This window comes from Etheostoma spectabile, chromosome 14 (assembly GCF_008692095.1).
Source record: "Etheostoma spectabile isolate EspeVRDwgs_2016 chromosome 14, UIUC_Espe_1.0, whole genome shotgun sequence".
Classification (NCBI taxonomy): Eukaryota; Metazoa; Chordata; class Actinopteri; order Perciformes; family Percidae; genus Etheostoma; species Etheostoma spectabile.
This window is the reverse complement of record NC_045746.1, coordinates 7,247,412-7,254,327: the sequence shown is the minus strand read 5'-3', so window position 1 is coordinate 7,254,327 and position 6,916 is coordinate 7,247,412. Positions and strand designations below refer to the sequence as shown.

Genomic DNA, 6,916 nt, shown 5'->3' with positions numbered 1-6,916 from the left:
TATTATAGTCATCTGTTGCAACTTTACAATAACCATCCAGACATGTTTATAGACGTTTACAGACCGACTAGTAACCCTTAACAATGTGTTAGGAATATCTATCCATGTAATGTTTATCAATGTTTTAAAAAGGGTTTCTTAAAGGTTTACAAAAATGTTTTAATCATAGGCCCAAACCTAAAATATGTATTATATTATTATAAACTGTTAATTTACAGCACTAACAATATTTTATTAATTTCAATTTAATCGTTTGTTAAGAGTGAAATGATGGTTTGCTAACAGTTAAATGACAATTAACTAAAGATTAATTAACGATCAATTTACCATCTACTAATGATTGTTATCATAAAGTGTTACCGGATATATTTATTCCTAATTCAAATTGAAAGTCCAAAGAGAAAACCACTACTAGGACAAATAATGCCATAATTGAATTTTAAAAAAGAAGAAGGAAACTGAAAAAGCAAAGTTCAAATGTAAAACGATTTATCTTTTGAATTTTCCATTTCAATTTAACATTTGGCTTTTTTCTTTACAACAAATGTTAAATTGAAATATCGCCATGATGCCAGGCGAGGTGAACGGAGTATGTTGTTTGTTGTGTTCAAGTTTACATGGTATGTCGGAATTTCTGGGTTGAAAAAATATTTGCGTCTACGGGAAATGTCATGGTCAGTGGTCGTAAAGATATAACAGTATTTGCTCTATGAAAGACAGTGACAAAGACGAAAACTAAGGACATTTACTTGATAATTTTAACCAAACCAAACTGATTTTTTTGGCACCTATTGCTCATTCAGCATCACCACAAGTCTGTAAACATAAAGGCCTCGATGAAGAGAAGGGAGAGCACTTTAAAACCTATTTTATACAGTCTATGTTTAAAACTCTATGAAGAAAGTAGTAGCGTTTATGATGCATTCGGATTTTTAAAAATAAATTAAAATTAAATCGTGAACTGAGTGAATTGAGATTGCGATTTTATAATAACGATTAATTGTGCAGGCCTACTTCGAATCAATCCTTTGTCAATGTTTTTAATTTCCATAAAAGTGTGTTCAGTGACTCCCACTCCATTAATTTAACAGATGTATTAACAAATAAAGAATTGCAACCTCAGTACATAGTTTATAATTTCATTTAGTGAGGATTTCTATTTCGCAGCACTATATTTAGATTTATCTTCTGAGCTTTTAAATCTAACAGAAATCATACAAGGATAATCATGATTATTTTGGGAGTCTTTGACTAAAGAGGTTACATTTCTTCTTTATGTAAAGCACTTTAACTTGCCTTTGTGTGTGAAATGTGTTGAATGTGTAAGCTTGCCTTGCATTTGTTGACCAACTTCTTCCTAAAGAGAACAACGTCCCACTCCCCTTACCTTTTCTCTAGAGCCATGGGCTATGCCAAGCAGAATCTTCTGCAGACATGCTACTATAGATCATGCTCCCTATTGGATGAACCCTTTCCATTTTGGAGACACAGTGGGCTTTTCCACCGGTGCCAATCTCAGGTAACCTGTTGAGCCAGATGGGCCAGATGGTTTGTTACATCATCTGAGCAGCCGTCATTGGAAACCTTTTGGAAAAGGGCAGTTCTTCATGTAGAAAATTAAAACCTTAGGGCAGAGATTTAGATTTTTTTTAATGGGATGAAAAGGGATTTAATTAATATATTCCTTTTTTTTCCACTCGGATTTGTGATTTGTAGATGTTCTGAAATGTAAGTGTAAAAGTTACTTAAACTTTAGCAAATTTAAAAAGAAAAAGAAAACTATCTACATTTCAACCCTTCTGTCCAGCATGAGATACATGTAAACCATGAAGTAAAATTCAAGAATGAGAAAACGGCTAGACACACAACTTGTTGAAATACAATGTCTCCATTTGTGTTTATTTTGTGCATGATACACTTTTATTATGTCTTGCTGTGATGGTAAAGTGAGGGGTTACAATTAAAAAAGAACTTAAAAATGTTTCCAACAAGTCAAGGGATTGTCATGGGGTACAGTGAAAGAACTACATGTTGAGCTGTACAGAATATTGTGTGTTCTAAAAAAGCATGTTTAAAAATTGACAAAATATAAACTACAGATGCCATACTAAATATGTCTGATTTAAATGGGCAGTGTGTACTCAAGAGGGGGTTACATTTTAATTACCACTACCTCTTAGGAGGAAGTCCTTTTGAATGTCTCCAAATCAAGCGCTCTTAAAGGTAGCATGGTGATCCACAAGGGTCTGTTCTGGGTCTTCTCTTAGTCACTATTTATAATGAATAGAATTGCTCTCTGCTACTCCACATTGTTATGAACATCGTTTTGCAGATGATAATGTCCTAAATGTCACATACTTGTCTCTTAACTGCTTTTAAATACTATGCTTAGGATTTCTTTTCTCAATTTAAAAAGACAAATAGTTGTGTTGTGTGAATCGTGTCAATGTTTTTATACAGTTTTTCTTGAATTGAGGAGTCTGAACAAAACAATCTTGATCCAATATCACTTTCTTTTTAAATAAAATAAATAAATCCAGTAACCTAAGTTTATATAATTGGACTATTTTTTTTAAACACATGTCGTAGCTCAAAGAAAAAAATCTAGAAAAGCAAAATGAGTGGTTTTGCACTGACAATTATAATCCATGTACTAGTTTTTCATCCCTATCATACATCATCACTTGCTTGTAGATTGAACAAATAAAGAGCAGCCACCAGTTTAAACTAATGACATCCACACTGACAGCAGTGGTCCGTGAGTGAAGACTTTTAGTTCTGAGCTAATTCCTGAGCTTCGTTCCTGGGACTAGCAAAATATGCAAAATCCCATTATCAAATCATAATGGAAGATGAACAATATATAAAGACAGGCCAATTATAATGAATAATTCAAGTTTATTACAACTTGGGTCATATTTTCATGCAGTTGACCATTCTTTGTACACCAGGGTCAGGTTGCATAAACTATTCATGAACCCATTTCTAAGTATAACTACTAGAAACCACTAGTAATTTACACAATCACATCGCACAATTAAAATGTATACCTCATCTAATACATCATTTGTGAAATATATTTGCTAGGAAACATAAGTTCTATCCAATCAAAAGCTGTGCAAACAAAGTTACTGCAGCATCATTGTAAATAAACGGTTGGCTTCTTTCCAATCTGTCTGATTGCTAATGTTTCAGACTTTATGTCTATATATTATATTGATGTTGTATTCCCACACCTCATTAATTAGTGGGTGTGTAAAATGCTACAATAACCTACAGAATTGATGGGAAAAACTACAAAAATATGTCCCAAGTTAAACTGGAATCCTCCTTTAAGCTTTGTGCAGACACGTCAAATTTACTCGATGGCTGAATGTTAACTGGCCTGAATAATGAGTGCCAATAACTACATTACCCAGATAACCTTGTGCCTTAATCAGGTTATAATCAAATAACAAGCGTGAAAGTCAAAACTTGATGACACGTATCAAATCTTAAGCAGTTTAATGAGGAACTATTATCCTGTGCTCGTTGCTTCACTTTTCTCTAATCAACCACCGCCATGTTTGAGTTTACTTTCATTTCAATTCCCTCTCTGTAGATAATTACACACTGCCCATTTGGTAGAAAAGCGGAAATGTGAAACATGTGCATGATGCCGATGTCATGCTCAGACTAAAACTGTATCTGGAATGCTCTCAGTACAAAATCCTGAAGTTACATACAACTGTGCTGAGTAAATCTAAAACATAAAACACAAACAGAAGACAGAGGTGGGAATAAATAAAGTCAGAGTCATTTCAGTACACTGCTGTCTCCAGGTCTGATGACACAAGCACTACAAGAACAACAAGAACAACTAAAACGCTCAAAAGATGGGAAGATCACCCAGCAAATCATTGAGTCAGAACTTTAGATACGGTGAAAGGAGTAATTCCCCCTGTGGTTTGATAAAATCAATCTTTTTTTTTTTTTTTACATAAATTGAAAAAATATTTTTTTCACATTGAGAGGGAAAATAAAATATTTACTGTACAAGAAATGACACCAAACTTGCACGAAATTTTGAGAGGGACCCTCGAGTTCAGATGGGTATAATCCCAAGAAAAATCACCCACAATGCCTTTGTCAATGCTGTTTGGAACACACTGTTAAAAAACACTTGACCGTCAAGTTATTGATAACCCATTCTGATGGTAAGAAAAGCTGTAGAAAAATAAAGTACCAGTAATCTCAAGATTAAAAGACCAAATGCCCTTGAAATTTTTCCTAAACTCCCCAGACAAATTGGAGAGGAATAAACCCACAAATGCTGTACTTTATTTTCTTTCTTTTTTCTCTTTAAAAAAGTTTTTTTGTCATCAGTCCAGCGGTTGATCTTTAGTGGAACCAGAAGGGATTGTGGGGAATACCGGGACAGTTTTCCTTTAGGCCAAACTCCACACTTAAGGTTAAGGTTCAGAGTTCAACATCGGAGCTTGTTCCCTCTGATGGACTGCTGGTTCATGTGCAAGGCAGGGCAGTGGCTGTGATGGCTGGGGGGGATGAGTAGGGGCAGATATGAGAACTGAGGCGTGGTGGAAGAATTGGTAGATTGACAGAAAAAGAGATGAACAGATGGGCAGAGAAAGAAAATAAAACATATTTTTAGTGGACTTTAACAACCAAACATCAGATATGATCACATATTCAGTTTTATTTAAAGTGTCAAATTATCTCAGGACACTCTCAGCTTGAATCAAACTGATGAAGGTGTCGCTGCGATATAATAGGGTTGCACGATATTGACAAAATGGGATATCAATATTAAATTAGATACTCCTAAACATGTAAAATTACAAAAGTTACAAAAAATTAAATACATTTTCTTACAACATAAGGTTCATTTCAACTGACGGCAATATTGGACTGGTCCTACATGAATAAATAATGTCTACAGAACAGGACATGTTTTACTGGTTGGACAGTATAAAATATATAAAGAGAACAGGAGACAAATTTTCTTTCTCTTCTCATATTCGTTCCATTTTGACGTCTATCTATTTCTTCACTTACACACTTACGCTTGTCACGTAAGTGCCACGGTAACTGGCCAATGAAATGATGATCATTACAGTGTTCCAAGGGGGCTTTAAATCAAACACAACTAAGCCACACAGCCAACGGCGGGACAGGACACTTTTGATATGTTGCGATAACGATATTGAGTCGGAATATCTTGCACACCCTCGATATAATATTGATATTGAGTTGATTTACTGTATCTATATACTGTAGCTGCGACTCAGCTGGTCAGGTCTCCAGAGGCTAGTTTTCGAACGTAAGAGATGTCACCTGTTTCAACAGCCTATAGAGAAGTCAGATGGATGGAGGCTCATCGAGCCGCGAGCACGGTATGTGGTGGAGGGAGCTCTGGGTGACTGAGGAGAAGGAGCGGCGACAGAACAACGCAGAGAATCAGAGAAATAAAACTTTTTCTCTGTTTCATCTCTACTAGAAATGCAACATTAGCAAGTTTTTACATTGCTATCCTCATTCATATTTTAACTCGCTGCAAATGATATCCAGCTACAAATAAAGCCTGAAAAGTCGTGAGTTAGAACGGAAGTACAGAGAGTGGTTGCTCTGGAGATGATACACCGTCTGGTTTCATTGGTGTGATCCGGCAGCTTTCAGAACGCTGCAGACCGGAGAGTCGTCAGGATCCTTTGGTCTGAACTAGACTTTACAGCTGGAGTAGGTCTAGACCACACAGTATAATGTACAGTATCATTTACAGAGACCCAACAATTCCCCCAAAAGCTATTATTTGGTTGGAGGTATGTGAGCAGATGTTCTTGGAACAGGAATTGTGTGACAACTAATGACATTACACAAATCCACAAGAATAGACAATAACAAATTGAGAAAGGCCTCTAAGCCTCTATCAGGGCCAAACTTGGATAATTTAGCCCAGGCCAAACTTATTTTTTAACAGTAAGTGCTGTAGTACAACTAGATGGAGACAAGTTAAAATTGAGGTAAGTTTGGAGACACCAACTTATTTAATCATTAAATTGTGTAGTCGTCGTAGTTTATAGACGGTCCCTAAGCACCGTTGGCTGCTAATAGAGACCAACCTTATTTCTCCAGGTTGGAGGACGGCTCGTTTTGATAAAAATTTGTTTGTAGCTCATTGTTAACGTTAGGAAAGATGGTTCATTTGTGACGAGAGAGAGCAATCGGAGCAGAGGAGAGTTAATATTTAGCGGAGAAGATATCAAGTGAATGTTGGAGCTTCTCCAGACCCAACTGATCCTTTTTACCGAAATCAGTTCCTTTTCCAACATGCCGTCAGTTTCTTTGTAACACAGTCCGTTACAGTACATGGCCTTTACCCTGCAAAACCTCTCTCCATTTTATCACCAGTCATCATGTATCAAGTTTACAATAATAAAGAAAAAACATGAGTTTGAATGCATGGATTCAGCATCCCACTGACTGTAGGAAGGCTATGTAAGCCCAACATGATGTTACAGAAATGTTACTGATCCACGATCAGTAAGTGATGTGTTGTTGTGTCAAGAGTTTGAGTCAGACCAGAGGCAGGATGGTGAAGGTGGGTTCAGTGTGGACACTGTCACGGCACCCTATTTTCCTATTGGCTTTTCTGCATGGCTGTTAGTGCAGGGTAGGTGGGGCTTATCTGCTCAGAAAGCCACTAGAGTTTTGAGGAATGGAGACGTGTTTGAGTGCCGCCAGAAAGTCAATAGAATCCCCTTTTTCCTCCATTAAGTTGTGTTAAAGTTATTGTCCGCGTCTAAAATGTCTACACATGAACTCTCCATGGAGCACCAGCTAACCAGTGATGGAGCACAGAGAGCGAGCAGATGGAGTTGAGAGATCGGAGCAGCGCCGGGCAATTTCACCTTACCTT

The 6,916-nt window shown here is 36.6% G+C and overlaps 1 protein-coding gene across 16 annotated transcripts in view; it reads right to left on the bottom strand.

The window, feature by feature from the left end:
- Positions 1–1,880: 1,880 nt before the first annotated feature.
- Positions 1,881–6,916, bottom strand: part of epb41a (erythrocyte membrane protein band 4.1a) — a 76,503-nt gene continuing 71,467 nt past the window's right edge. For all 16 annotated transcript variants that reach the window (XM_032536222.1, XM_032536205.1, XM_032536206.1 and 13 more), the window contains one exon: positions 1,881–4,567. The gene's annotated coding sequence lies outside the window, so the exon portion shown is untranslated. The remainder of the gene's footprint in view (positions 4,568–6,916) is intronic.